We start from the raw sequence: 25874 nt of genomic DNA, 5'->3' as shown, positions 1-25874 counted from the left end.
ATACATTTTCATTATGTTTCTTGACTTATGATGGGGTTACATATGGATAAAACCATCCTAAGTTGAAAATATTATAAGTCAAAAACTCAAAACTCAAAAAACTAAAAAAAAAAAAAAAGGATATATGCATATGTATGTATTAGTTCTGTCCCTCTATAGACCCCTAATAAACAAGTCAAACCTGCTTTCCAACCTCTCTGGTGAATTATTTCAGTTGTTCTTTTTACCTCCAAAATTATCTATATTATTTGTACTAGCATTTTCTTTTTATTGGTATTCTCTGTTAAGACACCGTTCTCATACTTTATTTCTTTATCATAGTTTCCTTTAGTTCTTTGAACATATTTAAAACAGTATATTTAAAATATTTGTCTAGTAATCTCAGTTTCCTCAGAGACAATTTTAGTTGACAGCATTTTTTTCCTCTTTATGGGCCTTGCATTCTTATTTCTCTTTGCCTGTATTATAATTTTTTGGCTAAAAATTTGGCATATTTAATATTATAATATAGTGGCAACTTTGGAAATCAGATTACCCCTGTTACCAGGGCTTTTATGTTGTTTTTTCTGTTGGTGTTGCTGTTGCTGCTGTTTATTTATATAATTCCTTTCATGAACAAGTTCTGTAAATTCTATATTCTTGGTAATGTATGGCTGCTAAAATCTCTGGCCTGTTTGCTTAGTGGTCAGCTAATAATTGGACAAAATTATCTTAAATTCTTGGAATCAGTAAGTCTTTGCTGACTTATTGCAATTTGTCAAATAATCCTTGCTCAGGGACTCTATTTGTATTTTGGGGCATGATTTCAGTACTCAAGCAGGCAGGTTTACTACTATGTCTGAGTCTCCCTTTTTCATTTATGTAGACTCTCAAGGTCAGCCATAAGTGAGAGCTTAAAGACTTCTCCAGTCTTTGGGAGCATCTGCACAGCCATGTGTATATACAGCCCCATGTGTGGAAGTGGCCCCCTAGATTCCCAAGAATGTGACAAAGTTTTTCAAAGTTCCATATGGTCATCTCATTTTCCAGATTTTCCTTTTAACTGTTTTCACCAGCTTGTGATTTGCCCCAATTCATTTTGCTGCTTCCTAAGGTTGTTATGTTAAGCTATTGATGCTGACTGTTTTCAACAAACATCTCCCAGAAAAAGACTGTTTGTATTGGACAAACTTTGAATCAGGTTAAATTAAGATAAGGCTGGCAAGTGGAATTTTTCAGGGAACTATTATATAGGTAACCTTAGGACTGTTTTCTGGGATGGGACTTTGTGGGAGCACTAACTCTATTCTGCCACCTCAAGTGGTTGACAGACTTCTGTTTTTCACTGTAATTATGGAGCTGTTAGTTTTCAAGGCTACTATGGCACTGGGGAGAGGAGGACATAAGTAGGACACGTTAAGACATGACAAACCTTCCTGCTCTTACCGAGAGTTACCAATTATGGTTTTCTTAATTAAATGCTCCCCAGATTGTTGCAAGTCTCCAGTTCATTTGTACAGTTCTAAAAATAAGTTGATTTTGAAAATGTTTGGCAATGTCTTTATTGCTTTTATAAAAGAGAAGATTTTCAAAGGTCCTTACTTAACATTTCTGTCTATATCATTCACAGTTTTTTAACTATAACATGGAAATTATGTTAAATGCCTTTATGTTTATTCAAAGTTACATGTTCAACAATTAATTTATAAATGACTAGTGCTTTCTGAAAAATCAAGTAAAAAAACACAAAATCAGAAAGAGTTCTAATGTTAAGTGTATGTTTGAATTGAATTTGGAAAAGCATTTACTACATGGGAATTTAAATCCAATATTTAATTCTAAAGAAAGAAATAGAACTAAATATAAAACTGGTTACTACAATTATATGTAATTTGGTTGTTATGTGATAGTTTCTGAGTTGAGACAGGTTTCATTTTTAGAAGTAACCTTGAATAAAGTTGGAAATATCCTAAATCAAGCCAAGTGCTAAATCAGGCTCAAGATCTAATTGTTACGTTATGTTTCCTAAAGTGCTTATTAACTATACTATGATTCAGGTTTCTTGGAGATGTTGTCTAGATAAATTCTAGTTTGATATCTCTTAGGTCTTTAAGCTAAATGTGCTGAGTTCTCTCTCCACCTGCTATACAATGTTATAACTAAATAAACAAAGGGATTTTAACTGTTCTTAAGTGTTTTTACCATAAAGTATGCATAACATTTTTATATTGACCAGGAAATTTAAAGAAAATGATTGCTCCATGGTTTCTCATTTCTATTGGTTGAATGAGTAGGCCTTTCTTTCAAACACAAAAATGGCAGATTGCAACTCCCCGGCATCTCTATTTGGAATCTTAGCAATTCTAAAAATGAACACTGCTGATAGGCTTCTATGTAAATTTCTAACATTTGCTATTCTATTTTAATAGCTGAATACATTGGAAGACTAGGAAATCGCATCATCAGTGTAGGTAAGGAATTTATTTGGCAAAGGGGAAGCTGAAGATTATCCTGTCTATATAACAAGTGCACAAAGATAACTGCAGTATGTAACTAGCAAGATAAAACCAATTATTAATATGACCATTCTGAATTACATTTGATAATGGCCTTTTTATTTTAATTTCAAATAAATTTTGCATCACAATCTCACTCTTAAATCCAAAGTAGGACTATTATAATGCTTTTGGCTTGAATGAAACATCCAGGGTTGCCAGGATACCGTTGTAGGTTGCTGGCCAGGGCAGTAGACTATTGTTAGTTGAGCTCCTAACTGGCCTCAGTGGTAATCATGGTTTCCTCTAAGGCTGAAAATTCAGCCTTTAAATTCAGTAATATTGAGACAATATGTTTTTCTACTAGCTCCGAATTTTAATTATTCACTGTTTCTTCTTAAAAGTCGAACACTGTTTATTGCTGAACCACTTAGTGCTGAAAAGCTAGCTGAGTTACAAAAGAGATTCTTTCTGTTTATCTACTTGATTAACATGGCTCATCCAATTCACTAAGGTATGGTTATTACACCAAATTAACCTTTCTTATCTTGCCTGCATTCTTTGTATATTTGTGAGAACGAAAAGTGGTATAATAAACTCCTTTTGAAATATGTGTATATTTAACTATGAGTAATATATATAATATATACTTTTCACACATATGAAAAATATATTCTATATATCAGTTGTATATGTATGTGCATGTTTGTGGTGTATATGTATGTCTGTGCATTTCTCTGTGTGTGTTTGGTATATCCTAGACTCTGTATTTATTATTTTAATGCCTGATATAAATCATTTGTTTTAGAAATGGTTATTAATTACCTAATTAGAGCAACATGTAGTGGTAAGTAAGATCACCTACCACTAAACTCTTCAAGTCCCTACACTCTTAAAGTTTATATTCTGGTGGAGTAGGTAGAAATGATCAGTATTAGTTTTTAGTGGGGCAGAGAGAAAGACATCCTCAAATGTATGGTGCTTTGACATGCTGAGCACTATTTAATTCAAGGAAATTTACAGACCTTAGAAGCTGTCTTAAAACCAAGGACTTTCTAACCTTCCCTTGTATCCTCCCCAACACCCCACCCCATCCCACTTTCTTAAGTGGAGGGAGAAACTCTCTGAAACTTTCTTTATCTGACTGGGGAAATATACTTCCGAAAGAAATAATTGTCTTAACCCCCCCTCCCTGGGAATTTCATTAAATAATCAGAAAAGATTAATCACCAGCGAAAAAAAGAGACTAAAATTCATCACCATGCCCAGACGGACGTTTCATCTATTTGTCCTTCTAAGGGTGGCTCTGAGAGATTAGTTAAGAGAATTTGTTTGCATTATAAGGTAACCTTTGTTCACAGTGCAGTTCTACCCCTCACCTTCCTGTCAGTCCCATTCAGTTTCCAAAAAGAATCCTTTACTAACTACTGTCTGCTCTTTGACCCCATTTATTTTCTCTGAAAATAATTTACTACCCCTCACAATTGCCCACATCTCTGAGTTCCCTTTTCCCTCTTGAAAAGGGGATTTAAGCCTCAATCATCCAGTCCTTCTTCGAGCCTCAGATTTGTGGGACCCTCATGTACATGTGCATGTTAAAATTTTGTATGCCTTTTCTTCTGCTAATTTGTATATTGTTAGTTTACTTTTGGAGGGTGACTCAATTATTGAAAATTCAAAGGGAAAGTTTAAACTTTCCTATATTTCTTACTGCTACTATAAAAGCTACTACAAATTTATTCACTTAAACCTATACAAATATTCTTTTGTAGTTGTGGAGGTCAGAAGCCTAAAGTTAAGGTAGAAATTCCTTTTAGAAGCTGAAAAATGAAACTTATGACTTTATTCTCAAAATACTCCAATTTTTTCCTTCCATCATTGCACCTACTATTATACACTGTAATCCTCCTGCCTTGTTATGACATGGTATGCGCCTGTATAATCCAGGATATTCTGCTTATCTCAAAATCCTTGATCACATTTGCAAAGTCCCTTTCACAATGTGAGGTAATAGGTTCAGCAATTAGGACATGACATATTGGGAGAGAGGGTTATTTACTTTAGTAAGCAAATAAAATTTTAAGATACAAAATACTATCAGGTAAACAATAATATCAAGTGTTACTGATAAAAAATAAACAAGATGAAGAACTACAGAACAGTGGCCAAAAAATATAGTATGATCGGAGACATGAAGAAGGAATATTGAATAAAATCTTGCATAAAGCAAGGGAAAGAAACAGTAGAGGATTTGGCAGAAGTGAATTTCAGCAAAGGAAACAGCTGGTGCAGGGGTTCTAATTCAGAAACAAGTTTGGCATGTTCAAGAATCAGCAGGAAGAGCAGATTGAGCAAGGGCAATGGAAAGAGAACAGGTCACTCAGGTTGGTAGAAAACAAACAAACAAAAAAAGAGCTTTGTAGGCCATGGTCAAGACAATCATTCATTAGTAACTCTCCATGCTCATGACATGTGCAATCTATCATTTTTCTGGTGCAATTCTGAACTCTGCTTGCTGCTATAACCTTTATCTGCAGAAATGAACCACTGGGCTTGTGAGGGAGACTAACAATGCAGCATGATGTCTAATGTTCTCTACTTTCGTATAGCAAAAGACTCTCCTGAAGTGATAATTCCTATGCTTTTGTTAAATTGGCCTGCAGAGAAAGTCATAGTCTATTTATGTGGCTAGAAATGGAGAAAGACTAAAATTATGTAGCATGAGATTATTCTTAGCCAGAAAATAGAAATTTGAGGTAAGTTAATTTTCAGAAAACTGAATTCAGTAGTGACTCAAATTTATGACTTAAAACAAGTCTAACATATTCTATATTTTGTGAAACTGTTTTAGTTTCCTAGACAATGCCAAACTGCAGCAGGTGAGAGCTAAAAGCTTAGAGAAAGTTGAGAATTGGTTAATATCCTATTTCAAAATAGACAAAAGGTACAAATGATTTTAGACTTCAGGCATCATCATGCTATATTAATCAACAGCACAATCTAGTCATTTTTTTCTAAATATCTTTACATAGAAAATGCTTCCCCATTACAAACATTTGCTTCTAAGACACCATCATCTTTCATCCATCAGTTACTGAAGTCCCTCACTCAGGTTTTCTCACTGACTACACAACCATACTTTTTGACAGCCCAATTTATTTCCCACAGCATAGATCATCTTTTATAAATAAAACCATAATTTTAAAAATACATCATATACTTTTTACCCTTAAATCACTTAGCTCCTTCTTAATAAGGTGGCAATAAAATCATAATTTTTCACATGTCCCATAAGGCATTACAGAAACTTATTGTCATTAATACCCTCTTATTACAGTTTCAAATAAACATGCTTTTCTTTCTGTCTGGTGCTGTACCCAAGCTGTTTCTTCTTTTTCAAGGCTGATTATCTTCTGATACCAATTAACAATTGCTGATCATTAATGATTGATCTCGATGCAAATACTACCTTCTCAAAGAAACCATTTCTAGAAGATGACCCACTGTAATGTGTTTATATGTCTCTGTATTTCTTCTTCATTGACAATTTCACAACTGCTACCTAGAAGATTCTTAATGGCTTGTGTGTTTCTGTATGAAGCATAAGACTGTAAAATCCTTGATCATAAAATACAAATCTGTCATATTTGCCCAGTTTCCCTGAGACTTTAAATCCCAGGACAGCCAGAAAGATCTATTTTTACTGAGTAGTGCATTTGCAGTTTCTAGCATGGTACTTTCATACAGCAGACATTAAGGAAATATTTGTTGAATTGATAAATAATAAATGAAAAGGCCCAGTGGGGTGGCTTACACCTATAGTTCCAGCACTTTGGGAGGCCAAGGCAGGGAAATGGCTTGAGCTGAGGAGTTTGAAACCAGCCTGGGCAACATAGCAAAACCCCATCTCTAAAGAAAAATACAAAAAATAATTAGCTGGGCATGGTGACCTGTGCCTGTAGTCTCAGCTATGCTGGAGGCTGAGGTGAGAGGATCACCTGAGCCCAGGAGGTTGAGGCTGCAGTGAGTCATGATCACACCACTACACTCCAGCCTGGGTAACAGAATGAGACCCTGTCTCAAATCAATTAATAAAATAATAAATGAATAAGTGAAAGAAGACAACATGCCTACCCTCTAATACAGTGGGTCATTAAATCCACTATCTGCACATTGAAAATGAAGTTGGAGGCTATTGGCTGTTTTCATTATCCTTCCTATTCTCCAGTTTTCATATGAAAGCTCAGGTTTCTGTTCGCACAGTTTGTATAGTGTGAAGACCTATAAGTAAATATTTACTTGAGATAACTGTTTGTATTAAGAACTGCCTGTTATTTGACATGGGTCAAACAAAATGTAAGTTCAGGTAGAGGTTCAACAAAAATGATGCCAAAGTTTATATATTCAATATTCACAATACATATTCACTCACAAATATACCACAAGGTTTTAAATTGCAATTTAAAAGCCTGAAAGAATAAAGAGGCATATAACATGCTTACTAATATACAAGATAAATTGTGGTTGCTTAATTTTGGTTTAACTTTTCACTAAAAAGAAAGAATCATTCACAGACAGAATGATCCAGACAGAAATACCTGTTTCAAGTATCCAACTACTTAATAATAAAAAATATGACACATCTAAAAATAAATATTTGGATTTTACTTAAATTGCCTGGAGCATAAAACTTATTTTTTCTATATTATTTTTCTAAAGCATTGGATATGCTTTTCTGCACCAGACACATTCATGAAAGTATGTCAGAGACTGTAAAAATACCCTTTCCATTTTATTTTTTAAGAAATTGCCATGTAGTTCTAAATGTATAGCTTCAGGTAGAATAGTAGTAATATTTTTTTGATTTGTGGTTTAAACAATTATTTAGTTTTTGAAAAATCTGGTGCCAAGACACAAGATTTGTGTATTTTTTAAAATAATAACCTATTTCAAGTCTGTGTTTAAAAATTATATTTTCCAAGTATTGCATTATTGGAATACTTAAGAGTAATTTAGAGAAAAAAGATTTCTAATTTGATACAATTCTTCTTGGTTTCACTGTGTGAAAAGAAACAGATATTTCACAAAAGTGGGAAATTTGCCCATTAACTCAAGAAATATGTATTTCAATGACACCTCTGTGGTCTTTTCTAGAGATAGAGTCCAAAATTTCCTCATATTTTTAGATTATGCAATTAATAAAAACAACCTCTTTAATTACAGTTTTCTACACATGATAATATAGGATATGCTACATTGTTATAATATATATATATATATATCATAGTTTCTAGTTTTTACAAAAGTTGTTGTGGGAAGTTTTAATAAGCTGATGGTGTTCTTTTGATTCATATGAAAGTTGATTGCCTTTTCTGTTCCCTCTATTCAGTGTATGGTGTGTATTTTTCTTATATGCCGTGGGTAACGTTTTCCATTTTTCAAATTGAATAATTTTCTGAAAATTGGTTTTATATTTTGGTAAGCAGTACTTATTTGTTGTTGTTTCAAACTGAAGTTTACTAAGAGATCCATCATATTGAGTTTCCTATTGATAATTTAAAATGTTGGCCACTCATATCAGATTGTCTGTCATTTTTGTTGAACCTCTACTTGAACTTATATTTTTTCTGTATTTTTTATGTGAGGGTAATTATTCTTGCTTTTTATTTGATATGAAATAGCCTTGTTATTTTACATTTTGAAAATTCAGAGAAGCTTAATTTGATACCAAATAAAGTTTGTATTTGACACAGGAAAAAGCATTCTCTAGTGTACAATTTAAATATATTTGTCCTCATATACAGAAAGTTCTTAATTTACAATCTACATGCCTGATGTTTAAAATTATTACATTTTTTGTGTTTTTAAAAAGATGAACTTTATATTCTACTGTTCTTTCTTGATTGGTAATTTTGGGTGTGATTTCATAAATAGAAATCAGTAGGAGAAAATATTTAATGTATTTTCACTCCTTAAAAAGTTAGAACATAATTTTCACCTTACAGCGAGGGACAGGAAGTGATGGAGGACTGTGTTAGCCACAAGAAAAATCTAAATACAATGAATCACCTGATCATTACATAATAGGCAATTTCTATTATATTTCCCTTTTCTAGGTTCTGTTGTTGTTCGAACCCATAGTTCTTTGAAGTTTTCTGTGAATTTGCATAACCAAATAAGAATGCATTTTTACTCTGAGTAGAGCTTACAACCTCTAAGCATTGCATTCTGATTCTTGAAATCACTTGGATGGAAAGAAGTGAGAAGGTATTCTTCAAGTGGGATGGTTTAGCTAAATTGTCCATTTATTAGGAATAAATGAGAAAAATACATCTTTAAAGAATCTACTTTATTAACAATTTTTAAATATGTGACATATTGTTACTAACCATAGTCACCATGATGTACAACAGATATCTTAAGCTTATTCCTCCTGTCTAATTGAAATTTTGTGTTGATTGACCAATGTCTCCCCAATCTCCTACCCTCCAACCTCTGGTAACCACCATTTTACTGTCTATGAGTTAGATTCCACATACAAGTGAGATCATGCTGTATTCGTCTTTCTGTGCCTGGTTTGTTTCACTTACCATGCTGGTTTCCAAGTTCATCCATGTTATACGTTAAATGACAGGATTTCTTTTTCTTAGGCTAAATAGTACTCCATTGTGTATATATAAATACGGATATATATATCCGTATTTTCTTTATCTATTCATCCACTGACGGACACTTAGGTTGTTTTCATACCTTGACTATCATAAATCATACCGCAATGAATATGGGAGTGCAGCCATCTGTTTAACTTAATACCCTTTCCTTTGGATATATAGCCAGTAGTGGGATCCATAGTGGCTGTACTAATTTACATTTTCCCACCAACGTTGTACAAGGGTTCCCTTATCTTTGCATCCTCACCAACACTTAATTATTGTCTTTTTAATAGTAGCCACTCAAACAGGTGTCAGAGGATATCTCATTGTGGTGTTACTTTGGATTTCCCTAATGATTAGCGATGTTGCACTTTTTCTCATATACCTCTTGGACTATTGTATGTCTCCTTTTGAAAAATGGCTATTCAGGTTCTTTTTCCTCCCTCCCTCCCTCCCTCCCTCCCTCCCTCCCTCCCTCCCTCCCTCCCTTCCTTCCTTCCTTCCTTCCTTCCTTCCTTCCTTCCTTCCTTCCTTCCTTCCTTCCTTCCTTCCTTCCTCGACAGAGTCTCACACCATCACTCAGACTGGAGTGCAGTGGTGCGATCTTGGTGCAACCTCCAATCTTAGGTTCAAGTGATTCTCCTGCCTCAGCCTCTCGAGTAGCTGGGACTACAGACATGCATTGCCATACCCAGCTAATTTTTGTATTTTTAGTAAAGATGGGATTTTGCGATGTTGGCCAGGCTGGTCTCGAACTCTTGGCCTCAAGTGATCCACCTGCCCCAGCCTCCCAAAGTACTGGGATTATAGGCATAAGCCATCATGCCCAGCCCTTTGCCCATTTTTTAATTGAGCTATTTGTTTTCTTAGTATTGAGTTCTTTGAATTGCTTGTATATTTTGGATATTAATCACTTATCAAATGTATGGTTTACAAATATTTTCTCCCATTCTATAGGTGATTTCTTCACTCTAATTAATTGTTTCCTTTGCTGTACAGGAGCCTTTTTAGTTTGATACCATCCCATGTGTCTATTTTTACTCTTGTTGACTGTACTTTCACTTTTATATACCAAAAACCATTACTCAGACTGATAGGAAGATTTTTCCCTATGTTTTCTTTTAGTATGTTTACAGTTTCAGGTTTTACATTGAATTTATTTATTTATTTATTTTTTTTTTTTTGAGATGGAGTCTCGCCCAGGCTGGAGTGCAGTGGCGCAGTTTCGGCTCACTGCAAGCTCCGCCTTCTGGGTTCACGCCATTCTCCTGCCTCAGCCTCCCCAGTAGCTGGGACTACAGGCGCCCAAATCTTTAATATATTTTGAGTTTTTGTTTGTTTGTTTGTTTTTTAATTTGGTGTGAGATGAGGGCCTAGCATTGCTTGAGGCAGACTTTCATCCTCACGTGATGCATTAAATATCCATGTTTTCCTTTTAAGGCTTATGCTGCTCTAAACTTCCCGGGTTGCATGAAGTGTGAACTACGTCTCTCCTGTCTATTCTGAGACAGGACAGTAATTCTGAATAGATTCCTGAGTGAAGCTGCTCTTGGTGCTGCAGCAGCCTGTGTGCTTGGGACACTAGTCAGAAATAACACCTTTGTAGTACTTTATTTGGAAAACCAGAACCCTATCGCTGGCCTAAACTTCTGAATTTTCTAAGCCTTGAACAACTTGTACTTCTTCAGTAGCAGCAGAAATATATTTTTCTGCCTCATCATTTTTGGTAGCAATGTAATGGTCCTCTGGCTTTTTTTTTATTTCTTTTGTTGCTTCTCTAGTTGCAGTCAGGCTCTGCCTTTTTTTTTTTTTTTTAACATTTGTAGCTTGATTTTTCAGTTTGTCTCTTTGATTTGCTACTGTGTGCTAAATATCTACTCTTTGCCAGATCTTTCTTCTGTTTCATACTTACCTTTCTAAAGCATTTTTCCACAATGCCTTATATGTTCCCCCATATTTAGAGACAATAAATCAAGTAATTCTGGGTTTTCCCAGAATAATACATTAAATGAGTCAAATCTTGAGATACCATGTTTGCTCACATTATACACCTCATTCAGTTGTGTAATTCCACATGGAACGATTCTGTCAGCAGAATAACATCTTACCCAGGCTGAAAATGAAGGTATTAGAGTCCTCCTCCTTTTATCCCTTTTATTGTAACTCACTTTCTCAAACTGGTCCTTACAGTCCTAAATGCATTCCTTGAGGAAAATGACATGTCTAGATTCTTATTTATAATAATTATTATTTTAAAATTAATATAATGCTGTTAGACTCAGCATCCACAGATTCATTTTGCCAATAGAAAAGGGTTAGCTGGGTGCCAGGCGTGTCTAATATGGAGGCTCCATCTCCCCCTTTTTTTGTTAGCACGTGTACAGTAATAAAGAAACGGGCACATGGTGCAGCTTAGGCAGAGAAGCCACCTGCATAATAAAAGATGAGGGTGGGGGCTACCAGAGATTTGCACCCTATGCAAATGGCACACCTGCTCCAACCAGTCTTTCATGCCCTATGTAAATCAGACACTGCCTCCTCACAAGCTTATCTATAATACCCCTTGCATTTCACCACGGATCCAGCAGCCCATTTTTCTGGGACTCCTCTCTGCGGCAGAGAGCTATTCTCTATCTTTCACCTCTTAAACTTCTGCTGTCAACCTTACTCTTTGTGGATCTGTGTCCTCGTTCTCTGTGGCCAGGAGACAAGAGTGTTACTCCGGATGATGAGGCCATTCACCATTTTTATGGCTCATCTTAAAGATGAATTATGTCTTGGGGCAAGGATAATATTCAAAATATTTGTCAATCAAGTCCAACAGAGCTTAAAGTTAAAAAAAGTATAAGATAATAATAATAAAAAAAACCAAAATATGTATCAACTAGTTTGGCACAGACCAATCACAAATGTAAGCTAGAAGTTAAAACAAGGCCTGAAAGTCTCTTGCTATGGCTGGTGTTCTTTTTAATTGCTAGGTTTTATGAAAAATACCCCTCTAAAGAAGGGTCTGAGCTATCCTGGAAACCAGAGGTGAAGGCCCTCAGGATAGTCAAGGAAGCAGGCATCTATTGATTGGCACAAACAATTATTTTCGATAAGTGGTACAACAATACCAGTACATTCTCCCTGAATATTAGCCCTAGCTTGTTGAATCAGCTGTTAACATTTATATTTTTCTAGTCTATCACTCAACATCGTAAATTTCTCCCAGAAACTGATTTTATCTTTGAAATCCTTAATTTTCTCCAAGTTTGAAGGTGAAAGTGATTTATTCCTCATCTAAAACATTCTAGTTTTTTTCTATTTGCCTGTTGTCATTATCCTTTCACTCCCTGGACCATCCTAATTCCCAAAACTAAAATATTGTGCATATAAGTTTGATATAGTAAATTGTGTGTGTGTTACGGGAGGCAAAGAAGTGGCCATATTGTGGTAATCTCCTTAAATATACTGTTCATTTTGTTTGAAGTTGCATTTCCAACACAACAGAATTGAAAGGAGCAAATAGTCTGTCACCAATTATGAAATCATGTTTTTAATTTAAATGCTCCCTAGAACATATTACTATTTTGTAAACCAAATCAAACTTATTTTCTTTTGTCAAGTGATTTATAGACATGACTGAGAAATAGGATAAATACAAATAATTTATCTCAACAGTAGCGTAGCAAAAAAAAAAAAAAAAAAAAAAAAGTGTTGTGTATAGGGACCCCAGAAGTTCTAATAGGATTCTTAAATAGAAAGGTAACGCTAACTTCTTCTAGTAATCTCATCACCATCTCAGTCTTACCTGTTTAGTTCAGATTCTGCTGGTGTCCTTCCTGTCTTCCTTGCCTTTTAGAAAACAACTCAATGCCCAATGAAAGTAACACTTGCCTGTGGTGCCATCCACGAGCTGCTCTAAGCTATCATGTTTAAGGCTTTTCATGGCCTAAATTCATTAAACACTAAGTCACTAAAGCTTACGGTTTTGCCACACCAGAAAAAAGGCTTGGACTTTCCACATCTTTCTTTGATCCTCAATGCCTTCTCAAAGTTTTCCAAATTAAGTGATAGTGTTTGAAGACCATAGTTTCTTCTTGTATTTTCCCTCTGAAACCACACGAAAGAAATAGGTGCAATAGTCAGACAGATGGTGATCACATATCAGCTTTATTTCTGATACTGCCAGAGTAGGTTTCCTACTGAGTCACACTCTTAATTAAAATCACCTACCCAAAACCTCAGGTCTTTTCTCATGAGGAGCAGAGTTTGCCTACTGGTTTTACTGCGGCGTGAAGAGATACACTTGTGCCTGATTAAGGGAGATAAGCCTGAGAGAAGATAAGAAGACTTCAAGTCACACATATTTAGGTCATTTTACCCAAATCCCCACTCAAATAAGTAGGTCCTCCTCCTGGTGGACGAACAAATGAAGCAGAACAGGAAAAGAGCTGAAATTACTTTCCTCCAATGTTTCCTCCTATAAGTGGAGCAGAATTTTGCGCAAGCAAACAAGAGGAAAAAGGTATTGTGGCGTTTTATTTCAGTCGTTTCTGGCACATGCAGAGTGTTATAAACAAACTTTAGTGTCTGAAGAATGAAGAATAGATCAGTGAGGCATGTGCATTGGGTAAAGAATGGGGAATTGTACAGACGACATTGAAAAGTAGGTAGGATTTTATTTGGAAACTAAGAAATTCGAAATCTCCAGGCAACAAAGGCTAAAATTTTGGTAAAAAAAATTGTAATTAATTTGTATGTTGTAATAAGTGTGTACAAATTTATTGGAATACATTGGTGATAAACCTATACTTAAAAAATTCAAAACTAAAAAAACCTATACTTTAAAAATTCAAAACTAAAAAGAAATTTATGGAAGTTTGAATTAAAACAAGAAAAAATTATGGGTATGTAAAACAGTTTAAAAAACTGTAACAAGAAGTAGAATTTAAATCTCCACAAGCTGGAGACAAATTCCATCCTTGTCCTCTTGGAGGAGAAAATTGACCCAAGTATATCTCCTGGGAACTAGAATAATTTTATTTCCAAACTTTGATACTAACCTTCCTGGTGATCTGGACCATACCCTCTATTTTAGGGCTACAGTTAATGAGGAGGGCTCCCATTGAAGAGGAAATTGTGTACACAGAGTATATTAGGTAGGAGAGCAAAGCCTTGAAGGTTCCACTCTTTCTAGAGAAGCAATGGGAAACTTTCAGACAACTTCAAAGGGGAAGCCCACAAAGATAGTGATAAGAAAGACTGTAACCTCAGCTCCTCACCTCTTTCAACATGCGGGCCTCCCTCAGACACCTGTACACAAGCGCCACTTTTCATGGAGCCTCTTGGGTGCCCACTGACCAGAGACTGGGAAGGCTTTCAATGCTGACTCCATCATCTCTGTGACTTTACACTAGACTGTCAAAACCCTACCGGCCTCCTCCCCTCTGCCCTCTGGAATGTACTCCTAGCCGGTGGAAACTCATTTTTTTCCTCAAGGAAATATCACCTAGAACTTTCTCTATCCCTTTTTAATAAAACCAACTCAATTCAGTTTATTGAATAATCTTTTGACTGGTTTTTCAAGGTATTGTTTTGGAGTATGTTAAAGCCTTTTAAAAATGTATTCCCCAATTTTTGAATTCATAACTATGGTTTCAGGAGCTTAATTTGGAATTCAAATGCTGAAGTTTTACTTTTATTATCTTCGCATCTCTGCTATAAAATCCTAATTTTTCTGAAGTTAATGGATGCTTTGAGCTGAAGAAAGAACAGAAAAAAGAAGTGTCAAAGAGAAAGTATGTGAATATGTTGTAAGATGATATCTCACTATACATTGCACTAATTAAGGCAAAGAATGGTGTAGGCAGTAACAGCATGACAAGTCACTAAGGACTGGACATAGGAATTCTTCAGAGTAGAGTTGGCAGGAATTTGAAACTTAGAGAGTGAGGGAAGAAACTACATTATAATTGTTTGTGGTGTGTGTAGGTTAAAAAAGTGAGAGGATAAAGAAGATTTTGTTAGGTTGTTTTTCTTTCTGTATGTTTGCTGTTGCTTTTACTAGGGGAAGCTTGAGTATGGTGTCTGTGAGGATCGAGAAGTCAGCACAGTGATAGGGTAACTGAGGTAGCAATGTGAGAGCAGGTAAATTGCCTTGCTTTCATAGGGGGGTGGTTAGGCCTAGACAAAATGGAAAATGTGTAATATTGTGCACAAGAGGTATCATGCAAATGTGCTAAACACTGTGCTAGGCCACTTAAGACAGAAGTATTTTGCTGAGACATGAGAAAGGTATGATGCTGAAGTGCCCTGATTCGAGAAACCGAGTGTCTGAGTTCAAATCCTGCCACCTCCAGTTACTAGCTTTGTGGTCTTGGAAAGTTATTTTAACCTTTCTACGTTTTGGGTGATAGCACATATTTCCTTTTTCAATTCTGTCTTCTATTTGGCATTATGAAACTTGGGACTTTGGGGACGTTCTCCTCTTCCCATGGTTTTACCCTGTGTCCCTAAATCGCATTATTTTAAGGATGGTATCAGAAAAGTAAGTGAATTCTGAGCCACTTTCAGAGTTTAGGGAACCATGAATTGCCTCTATTTTTTTTTTCTTGTGTGTATAGATGTTACAGTGTCTTGGAGATACTCTTCATTGCTTGTGGTTTGAAGTTATGGTTTATTTTCTTATTTCTTTGAACATGAACTTTGTGTTATTCCTGTTTCAGGCAGTGTTTAAAAGACAAATTAGTGTAAAAATACTTTTTATTGCAGACTTCAGTCTTATTTCAATTCACTTCAATGTGTCACTATATACAAACATTTATGTAAATTCTCCTTGTGAAGTAGAAGGAAATTTTAACACCTAGGTCGTAGTCCCAGCCCCTGTACTTATTATCCTTGTGATCTTTGATAAGTAACTTATAACCATTTATTTGTCTCCTCTGTAGCAGTAAAATGTAGATTTTTTTTAAAAAAAAAAAGAAAAATGCTTGTTTTTTCTTACTCCCAATATGAACTTTTTTTTTAAATAAAAGTGCTACACATATAAAATTTTGGTTGCTGGCATATGTCATATATGTTTGGATTTTCATGCATTAAATTTCTTTAAATTAGGACATAGAAATCTGATTTAATCTTATTTAAATTTTAGGAATATTTATCTTGTCATAGCATATAGACATTGACAAAGATGTATCACATATATTTCTTTAAACTTTGCAATAATTTTGGGAGGTAGGTATTACTAGCTCTGACTCCTCATGTTTTAAATATGTAAATCATGGGCCTATGGTTCACATCTCCAAACGTAAGGACCAGTCTTGCCCTAAGATTGATCTGTTTGTACTTTTAATATATATGAAGTAAAATGTGATTTATGTTTTGCTTATGAACAAATTAGAAAATATAGGTATCTGATAATGTTTGATTTTTTTTATTTTCCTTTTAGATACAGTGTCACTCTATCTCCCAGGATCAATGACAGTGGCACCATTCTAGCTCACTGCAGCCTCTGTCTTTTGGGCTCAAAAGATTCTCGCAGCTCAGACTCCCAGTAGCTGGGACTACAGGCACACTTCACCACACTTGGCTAATATTTTAGTTTAATTTTTTTGGAGAGACAGGGGACTTGCTATTTACTCAGGTTGGGCTTGAAGTCCTGGCTTCAAGCAAATTCTCCTGCCTTGGCCTCCAAATTGCTGGGGTTACAGGCATGAGCCACCATACCTGGCTCTGTTTAGTTCTTAATTTGAAAACATGTTGGCCAGATAATCATCTAGTAGCAATTAGTACTCACTGAAAATCCTCTCAGAAAGTAAATTAAAACACTAAAAATGAGTGCATTCTAATGCCTTTTAAATATAAGGAATCAAGGAAAAGGAGAAAGACTGTCTGAGGGAAAGTTTTTAAAGATACAAAAAGAATGTGGTCTGCAAAATAGAGGACTTGGTCAGAGAAATGGATCTTAGAGAATCTGAAGTAGCCTGGGACAATAGAAATGAAGGTTCTAGAATCTCTGAAGATCTCACTAAATTTTCTTTAAAATAATTAATTTGTATGTTTAACTGACATTAATTTTGAGGAATCCCCTTCATATCTAAGCTTTTAAACATGATGGTAGCTATTTATACCACTAAAAATACTGCTTTAGAAGCAAAACAAGAGTGTTGTCTCATTTCGGATAAGAGTTACAGATACTAGAGTTGAGTTCATATTAAAGTAATTATTGTTGAAGAGTAGCAAAGCTAATTTGTGTTACTTGAAGAGCTCCTTTTATTAGATTAGTTTTTGAAATGTTTCTATTATAAAATTTAGAATAACAAATATAAATATATTTGTACATATAGGCATATATTTACATATGCATATAATATATATTTTAATATTTAAATATATAAATACAAATATATATATCAAACTTTTAGTGACTACCTTGCAACTATCTTAGGCTATCTTAAAATAATGAGATTGCACATGCAAAGAACAAATTTCTTTACATATTCAAGTTTCTCTATTCACCAACTTTCAATTAATTAGAAAAACTAAGAGACAAAATGTAGTCAATTTGAATATCAAGACTATGTCAGCTGTTGCTATATAGTTTCACCTTGGATTTATGAAGAAATCTTATAAACAGCCTTTTCGACCCTAATCATTTTTAAACTGGGGAAGCTTCTCTATATAAAAAATGATGGAATTATGGCTGATTTCTGTTTTATTTTGGGCTTTTACAATATTTCCTTTACAAATCACTACTTACATAATTAAAACTCAGCTAGGATATTTACATGTCGTTCAGATTAAGGGTTGAAATAAATTTCTAAATTGATTTCCTTATATCCATATGATCTAATAAATATCAATTTATTTGCTTATTAATTAATTTTGCCAGCAAGTATTTTCATCTTTAATTTATATTTTTAATTATTTCAGTGCACAGGTTTGAACCCTTTATCACAAACGTTTATTTGAAAATTAGCCTTAAGAATTAAACAGAACACATAGTTATAATTTTTCACTTTACTAATTGCCTTAGTATTTTCTATTTGTCCTCAATATGAGTGATAAACATTTATTAAATCACTGATTAAACTTAAGACATGTTAGCATAGGAAAATCTATTCAATTATGGAAAAGTAAAATAAAACTAAATGTTATTGTGGTATTACTGCCCCTCTTTCTACTTTCCTTTTGTATTAGTCTGTTCTCACACTGCTATCAAGAACTGCCTGGGGACTGGGTAACTTCTAATGGAAAGGGGTTTGATTGACTCACAGTTCCGCAGGGCTAGGGAAGCACCAGGAAAATTACCATCGTGGCAGAAGGGGAAGCAAACATGTCCTTCTTCACATGGTGGCAGAAAGGAGAAGTGCTGAGAAAAAGGGGAAGAACCCCTTAAAAGACCATAAAAATCTCGTGAGAACTCACTATCATGAGGACAGTATGGTAGTAACTGCACCCAGGATTCAGTTACTTCCCACTGGGTCCCACTCATGACACGTGGGGATTTTGGGAATTACAATTCAAGATGAGATTTGGATGGGGACACAGCTAAACAGTATCACCTTATAATAGAAAAAGTCTCTCCTTATATATGTTGAAATTGTGATTCTTTCTGCTTTATTTCTGCAATTGGGGTCCATAACCCCTATGTAATTCAAATTAATGAAAAGTAGGAAAATTGAATTTTTCCAAAGACATAGTGATGTGAGAGTAGATTTCAAAGCACTCTGTCAGAGGAGTCAGTATCATAGTTGTCAGGAATAGCAGCTTAGTTTTATCAAAGCAACACTTGCCATATGCCTTAGTGTGTAAATTTGAATTTTACTCTTCTTAATTTTTTTGCTATTATATAAAATTTGACATACTTTTGTAATTTCATGAATACTATTTGCAGGAAGAGTTTATACTTGGTTGTGTTTATAGATATTCATTAGGAGCACTAATTTGATTCACAGAGGTCAAATAATTTATGTAGCAATCCAATAACATTTTTCTTCTATCTAAGAACATATGACTATTTCATTCTTGAATACTACTTAATTACATTAGGACACACTGGTTTTTGCTGTTTAATAAGTGTTTAATTAGTTCTATATAATTTATAAATAAATAAGCATCATCATTACTCAGGTAGCAATGCATTAAAGAATTTCTATTGAAGTGATACAGATATTTCTATTAAAAATTTGAAAATATAATTTAAAAATAAAATAAAGTACTTGAACTTAATGATTTACAAAGTAAAAAATATTATAATCACTTTTGAAATGCCAAATGAATATATTATATTTGGAAATATTTCTTACATTTATAAATTATGTAAGACTATTTCTAGCCTTTGTAAAAACTGCAGCCATATTGTACCACAGATGATTTCCTACTTAACAGACTTCTGGTCACATATTTATCAAATTCCTAGCAACCAATTTATTAATATACTAGAATATGTCACTGATCAAACTGCCTGATTAAAAAAAAGTAATAAAATATAATAAGGCTCTTGCATAGTTTTACTATAGGCATCAGTGTCATCATATGATAGACTACATGGAAAGAAAGACATCATACAATCACGTAGACATTCATTTCATATCCATGGCAGATTTAAGCCACTAGCCAGAAACTGTTTTAACTTTGACCACAGTAGCAAAGAAGATGGTGAGTTTCTACTCTCACTCCTAACAAAAGGAGAGTGATTTTTAAAGTAGAAAATAAAATTAATAAAATAAAAACGAGTTGCTGTTTTGACTCCATAGCCTAAACTTATGATTCAAACACCAATTTACATTATTATATTTACATTTAAATTGTTGTAGTGGATATTTGGTGATAGGATGTTACAAATTCTACAAAGTATTATAGTGATTTTTAAAAATCTAAAGTTAATGTATTTAAAAATAATGAAAGCAATAGTTTATTTTATGCCTTTTAGTTTATTTTTATTTGTTTTAGAGACAGAAATCGCTCTGACACCAGGCTGAAGTGGAGTGTCATGATCATAGCTCACTGCAGCCTTGAACTTCTGGGCCTAAGTGATCCTCTTGCCTCAGCCTCCCCTAGTAGCTGGCACCACAGGCAAATTTTACCATGCCTGATTAAGCAATATTTTATATATTTAGCCAAATGTGGACATTTTAAGCATCCTAAGAACTAAAGAAGGAGGCTGGTTATTAATAGCCTCCCTCAGTTATTACACTATAATTTGAAAAGGTATTGAAATTGTTTGAGTCTCAATGTATTCATCTACAAAGTTGTAACGCTAATCCTCATGACTTCTAAGCTTCTATAATTAGTTTATTTTTAATATTAATGAATTAATTCATTCAAATTCATTACATAAAAAACGAAAACTAACATAAAATAGAAAAATCAAATAATTTTAAAATTGAAAGATAGAATAATTATATTTAAATCTTATTTTAGTGAAAATATAAAATATTAAGAAATAAGTGGAATAATCAATAATCTAATCTAAAATATTAGAATAAAAAGGAGAAGTGACAATATAAAAGTTAATCTTTAAAATTTAATAAATATATCTCCGTGAAAATGTTTAGTTCTGCTAGAAGTAACAATTTAAAGAAAGACAGGAACTTTCATAATTGCCTTATGATGCAGGAGAAAAACTGAATAGACAGAAAAAAATTGTCAGTAACGTCTGAGATCTGATATAGGTTAATATTTAAACAAAACTGAAATGTTTGACACCCTCAAGGAACAGATAATTATTATATTTAAACTCTTGCACTATAAGTAATTTCCCAACTCAATATATTAAACAAAGAAAATCAAAAATCTCAAAATTACTTAGATGCCTCCTTATTCAGAGAAAACCTTTATTCTGCCACTCCTGCAACACTGGGGTCATGTTTCTGATTTGGCCAAGGATATTTGAACAGAATTGCTGTCTATTTTTTCATGTTTGCCAAAACTTACTTGCACAATTACCCATGCTGTGCTATTCTCTTGTGGGTCAAACATGAAGGCCAAATTTTAAAAAGAAAAACACTGCAAAGTAGAAGGAATTTGATCCCATGAGTTTGGAAGGAGATGCTCAGTAGAGTTTTTGAAACAGGACCACCTGCATATTCACTTTGTTTAGCAAGATTAAGTCCTCAATATTCTTGAACCATTATTTTAAAGCAGCTAGTATGATTTAATCTGATAATAAAACCATAACCCAAAATTATGGTCAAGAAACATACCAACTTATAAAATCTATAGATTAATCTCTAGAATGATGATAGATATGATTTTTTTCTAAATAAACTAACAGCAAATAAAATGCAGACTTTTTGAAAATAATAGTATATGATAAAAAGTAAGATATCATTCTGGAATGTAAGATAATTCTGTTGTAAAACCAATTAATACAAGGAAAAGTGGTTGATTCAGAAAGAGTACAAATACCAATAAAGACATGAAAAAATTTTCAGTGACTTCTTACATATTAAGAAAAAACCCAAATAGATCAGTTAAATGCCATTTAAAAATTGGACAATAATAATTTTGGGGATATTAATGTTGGTATATTCTTGTCCATGATTGGTGGCTGTGAAAAAGTTCATAAGTTTTCAACAGGGAAGAATGCACCAAAAGTTGTAAAATATGCATTCTCTTCAATTCTGAAGTGCCATATGTGAAAATTACCTTCAGACAATAATGATTTCTGCATAGTATTGATGAAGATGTTAATTGTAGCATTATGTAATGGAGAAAACATATATTCAATAAGGTTAGTGAGCTAGATATTGCACCTATGCTCTAAAATATTTTGACATTTAAAAAATATTGTAGAAAATGCTTAATTATATGGAAAACTATTTATAATAAAAATTTAGTGGAAAAACCAAGCTATAATACAATGCTTGAGAATATATTCTTTCTTTGTGAGAATAAGAAATGAACTTATACCAATTCAGAAAAACACTCTAGAAAAATATAAACTACAGGGTTTGTTAGCTTATGCTATTTGTCATTTTTTAATGATTGATATTTGCAATATACTTATAATGAATATCCTTTCATTATGTCACTTGAAATTTCTTACAATGCTGATGAAGATGAGATTCATAACAACTTAGACATAAATACAAATCGGAAATAGAAACATCTTGCAAGTGTTTTATTTTGGAATACTTCTCATAAGGGTCTTGAAACAAGGGCAATGTTGAGAATATTCAACATCTCTAACAGGCTAAAATTTAACACTGTTGAGATCTGTGAGTAAATTCTTGACATAAATGTCAATAAACTGCCAACAAACATGAAATGGCCAACAAACATGAAAAAATGCCAAACATCACTAATTGATGTGGTTTGACTTTGTGTCCCCACCCAAATCTCATCTTGTAGCTCCATAAATCCCATGTGTTGTGGGAGGGACCCGGTGGGAGATGACTGAATCATGGGGACAGATTTTTCCTGTGTTGTTCTCATGATAGTGAATGGATTTTAAGAGATCTGATGGTTTTCTTTTTGTTTTTTGTTTTTTATACTTTATGTTCTAAGGTACATGTGCACAACCTGAAAGTTTGTTACATATGTATCCATGTGCCATGTTGGTGTGTTGCACCCATTAACTTGTCATTTACGTTAGGTATATCTCCTAATGCTATCCTTCCCCCATCCCCTGACCCCACAACAGGCCCCAGTGTGTGATGTTCTCCTTCCTGTGTCCAAGTGTTCTCATTGTTCAATTCCCACTTATGAGTGAAAACACGCAGTGTTTGGTTTTCTGTTGTTGTGATAGTTTGCTGAGAATGATGGTTTCCAGCTTCATCCATGACCCTTCAAAGGACATGAACTCATCCTTTTTTATGGCTGCATAATATTCCATGGTGTATATATACCACATTTTCTTAATCCAGTCTGTCATTGATGAACATTTGGGTTGATTCCTAGTCTTTGCTATTGTGAATAGTGCCACAATAAACATACATGTGCATGTGTCTTTATAGCAGCATGATTTCTAATCCTTTGGGTATATACCCAGTAATGGGATGGCTGGGTCAAATGGTATTTCTAGTTCTAGATCCTTGAAGAATCACCACACTGTCTTTCATAATGGTTGAACTAGTTTACAGTCCCACCAACAGTGTAAAAGTGTTCCTATTTCTCCACATCCTCTCTAGCACCTGTTGTCTCCTGACTTTTTAATGATCATCATTCTAACTGGTGTGAGATGATATCTCATTGTGGTTTTGATTTGCATTTCTCTGATAGCTAGTGATGATGAGCATTTTTTCATATGCCTGTTGGCTGCATAAATGTCTTCGTTTGAGAAGTGTCTGTTCATATCCTTTGCCCAGTTTTTGATGGGGTTGTTTGTTTTTTTCTTGTAAATTTGTTTGAGTTCCTTGTAGGTTCTGGATATTAGCCCTTTCTCAGATGAGTAGATTGCAAAAATTTTCTTCCATTCTGTAGGTTGCCTGCTCACTCTGATGGTAGTTTCTTTTGCTGTGCAGAAACTCTTTAGTTTAATTAGATCCCATTTGTCAATTTTGGCTTTTGTTGCCATTGCTTTTGGTGTTTTAGACATGAAATCCTTGCCCATGCCTTATGTCCTGAATGGTATTGCCTAGGTTTTCTTCTTGGGTTCCCATAACAGACAACCCAATAACAGACAAACAGACAGCCAAATCATGAGTGAACTCCCACTCACGATTGCTTCAAAGACAATAAAATACCTAGAAATGCAACTTACAAGGGATGCGAAGGACCTCTTCACGGAGAACTACAAACCACTGCTCAATGAAATAAAAGAGGACACGAACAAATGCAAGAACATTCCATGCTCATGGAAAGGAAGAATCAATATCGTGAAAATGGTCATACTGCCCAAGGTAATTTATAGATTCAATGCCATCCCCATCAAGCTACCAATGAGTTTCTTCACAGAATTGGAAAAAACTGCTTTAAAGTTCATATGGAACCAAAAAAGAGCCCGCATCTCCAAGACAATCCTAAGCCAAAAGAACAAAGCTGGAGGCATCACACTACCTGACTTCAAACTATACTACAAGGCTACAGTAACCAAAACAGCATGGTACTGGTACCAAAACAGAGATATTGACCAATGGAACAGAACAGAGCCCTCAGAAATAATACAACACATCTACAACCATCTGATCTTTGACAAACCTGACAGAAACAAGAAATGGGGAAAGGATTCCCTATTTTATAAATGGTGCTGGGAAAACTGGCTAGCCATAAGTAGAAAACTGAAACTGGCTCCCTTCCTTACACCTTATACACAAATTAATTCAAGATGGATTCGAGACTTAAATGTTAGACCTAAAACCATAAAAACCCTAAATCTGTTGGTTTTAAAAGTGGGAGTTTCTCTGCACAAGCTCTCTCTTTGCCTGCTGCCATCCACGTATGATGTGACTTGTACCTCTTGGCCTTCTGCAATGATTTTGAGGCCTCCCCAGCCATGTGCAACTGTAAGTCCAATCAACCTCTTTATTTTTAAAATGCCCAGTCTTGGGTATGTGTTTATCAGCAGCATGAAAATGGACTAATACACTAATGATTAGGGAAATGCAAATCAAAACTACAATGCAATACCACCTTACTCCAGCAAGAATGGCTATAATAAAAAAATTTAAAAAAATAGGTGCTGATATGGCAGCAGTGAAAAGGTAACACTTTTACACTGTTGTTGAGAATGTCCTCTAGTATAACCACTATGGAAAACAGTTTGGGGATTCTTTGAAGAACTAAAAGTAGAGCTACCATTTGATCCAACAATCTCACTACTAGGTATCTACCCAGAACAAAAGAAGTCATTATACTCAAAAGATACTTGTACATGCATGTTTATAGCAGCACAATTCACAACTGCAAAAATGTGGAACCAACCCAAATGCCCATCAATCAACAAGTAGATAAAGAAACTGTGGTATGTGTGTGATATATATATCCATCATCTATGTATATCTATATATATCCATCATATAATATATGTGTGTATATGTGTATATATACATATATATACACACACACACACATACACACACACACACACACACACACACATATATATATGGAATACTACTCAGCCATAAAAAAGGAATGAGTTAATGAGATTTGCAGCAACCTGGATGGGATTGGATATTCTTATTCTAAGTTAAGTAACTCAGGCATAGAAAAGCAAGCATCATTTGTTCTCACTCATAATTGGGAGCTAAGCTATGAGGATGCAAAGGCATGCAAATGACACAGTGGACTTTGGGCACTCAGTGGGAAAGGGTGGGAAAGGAGTGAGGGATAAAATACTACAAATCATGTTCAATGTATTCTGTCCAGGTGATGGGTGCACCAAAATCTCACAAATTACCACTAAAGAACTTCCTCACGTAACCAAATACCACTTGTTCCCCCAAAACCTATGGGGAAATAAAAACCTAACAACATTCTAAAAAAAAAAAAAAAAAAAAAAAAAAATTCTCTTTTACCTATGAGTGTCCAGCTTCACCTAATTTTCTCTGACGTTGGAGGCCTATTCGTTTATTACAATTTTGAAAGAAGAGTATACTCAGACAATTTCAAGGCAAAGTATATGGTGAGAGAAAAAGGCATATAGAATTTAGATAGAAAGGTAATGACATTTGTTTCTCAAAAATCTTGATGCCAGCAGCATAAAAAGCTGTGGAAAGATAATTTGTTTTTTTGTGGGCACCAAGAATGGTCATTTGGGTTCATTCACAATAATATACATGAATTGAATATTTACACTTGAAGAATGCTACTTTTA

The 25874-nt window shown here is 34.3% G+C and overlaps 2 long non-coding RNA genes across 10 annotated transcripts in view; one reads left to right on the top strand and one right to left on the bottom strand.

The window, feature by feature from the left end:
* The window catches only part of LOC107127005 (uncharacterized), a 52448-nt gene extending 38982 nt beyond the window's left edge, over positions 1-13466 (bottom strand). For 4 of the 7 annotated variants that reach the window (XR_001484266.3, XR_010579872.1, XR_010579874.1 and 1 more), the window contains exons 1-2: positions 13346-13465; positions 12921-13222 (exon numbers count right to left, since the gene is read on the bottom strand). This is a non-coding gene — a long non-coding RNA (uncharacterized lncRNA). Of the gene's footprint in view, positions 1-12920; positions 13223-13345 lie in introns of all 7 variants that reach the window. The other 3 variants (XR_012420944.1, XR_012420941.1, XR_012420942.1) reach the window with 3 other exon arrangements.
* Positions 13467-13487: 21 nt separating this feature from the next.
* The window catches only part of LOC135966535 (uncharacterized), a 211077-nt gene continuing 198690 nt past the window's right edge, over positions 13488-25874 (top strand). For all 3 annotated transcript variants that reach the window (XR_010579877.1, XR_010579876.1, XR_012420945.1), the window contains exon 1: positions 13488-13637. This is a non-coding gene — a long non-coding RNA (uncharacterized lncRNA). The remainder of the gene's footprint in view (positions 13638-25874) is intronic.

Source organism: Macaca fascicularis, chromosome 12, assembly GCF_037993035.2.
Source record: "Macaca fascicularis isolate 582-1 chromosome 12, T2T-MFA8v1.1".
NCBI lineage: Eukaryota > Metazoa > Chordata > Mammalia > Primates > Cercopithecidae > Macaca > Macaca fascicularis.
The sequence above is the reverse complement of the archived record's forward strand: the minus strand, read 5'-3'. Positions and strand labels throughout refer to the sequence as shown.